This window comes from Naumovozyma dairenensis, chromosome 6, assembly GCF_000227115.2.
Source record: "Naumovozyma dairenensis CBS 421 chromosome 6, complete genome".
In the NCBI taxonomy this organism is placed as follows: Eukaryota; Fungi; Ascomycota; class Saccharomycetes; order Saccharomycetales; family Saccharomycetaceae; genus Naumovozyma; species Naumovozyma dairenensis.
In genome coordinates this window covers 598,970-600,298 of record NC_016484.1, presented here as the reverse complement: position 1 = coordinate 600,298, position 1,329 = coordinate 598,970, and positions in this window count along the sequence as shown.

The following is a 1,329-nucleotide window of genomic DNA, read 5'->3' as shown; positions in this document are numbered from 1 at the left end:
AACAGTGGATGAAACACCAGAGGTGAGGCACTGGAGTTGGCGAAGGATGATAATCCAGATTCAACAACAGAAGAGCCAGATACAGTGGATGAAACACCAGAGGTGGAGGCACTGGAGTTGGCGAAGGATGATAATCCAGATTCAACAACAGAAGAGCCAGAAACAGTGGATGAAACACCAGAGGTGGAGGCACTGGAGTTGGCGAAGGATGATAATCCAGATTCAACAACAGAAGAGCCAGATACAGTGGATGAAACACCAGAGGTGGAGGCACTGGAGTTGGCGAAGGATGATAATCCAGATTGAACAACAGAAGAGCCAGAAACAGTGGATGAGACACCAGAGGTGGAGGCACTGGAGTTGGCGAAGGATGATAATCCAGATTCAACAACAGAAGAAGCAAATGAACTGGATGACGCAGCAGAGGTGGAGGCACTAGAATTTGCGCTAGATGACCATGTGGATGTAGAGCTAGGTGCCACGGAACTGGAGTTCGAACTAAATGGAACAGCAACGTATATACTAGTATCTATATGCTTAATGACACTAGGTGGGTTTCAGTGGTAGTGCTTGTTGAACACAATGAATCTGTATTTATTGTCTCAACACCAGTAGGCTGTACTTCCGAAGAAGTTTGTGGTAAGTTGGCACGAGAGGAAGATGTCACAAACGTTTTGGAGGAGCGACCAGAAGAAGCATCCAACGATGATTGTCCCGAAACAGAGGGAGACATCGACGATATCATCGAGTGTGCAGAGGTAACTGATGACGATGATGCGGTGATATTTTCGGGAACTTGAATAACGAAAAGGGTAATCAACAAATTTGTAAACATTACTTTGTACAACAGTGGTGAAAGCAATGGAACAACTTTCACTATTGGATCCAGATAATTCATTGGAAACAATTTTGGCCCTTGGTAATGGAGTTGAAGTTGGGGTTGCAACGTAAAAAATTTCTTGAACGGTGGAGTTCCCATCAGTCCCAGTAAACAAGACATATCCTGAGGACAAAGTTGTTGGTGTTGCAATCCCATCCCTTGGGGTAAAACTGGTAGACTTGATAAGTGGAAGAGGAGTATTAATATACATAATAGTTTCATAAGCAAGCACATCATTGCTATTTGTAACAGTTGTGGTCACACTTTTTAACGATGAAGTTTGAGCAAAGGCTTGCCCGGTATTATATAAGAGCAATAAGACCAGGCTGGTCAATAAACTTAATGCTCGCATAATATTAAAAAAAATTGATATCAATTGAGAGTTGGTTTTTTTTTTGGTTTTTGGTTTTTAATATTTTATTTTTTTTTGTGTATTCTAATTTCTTATT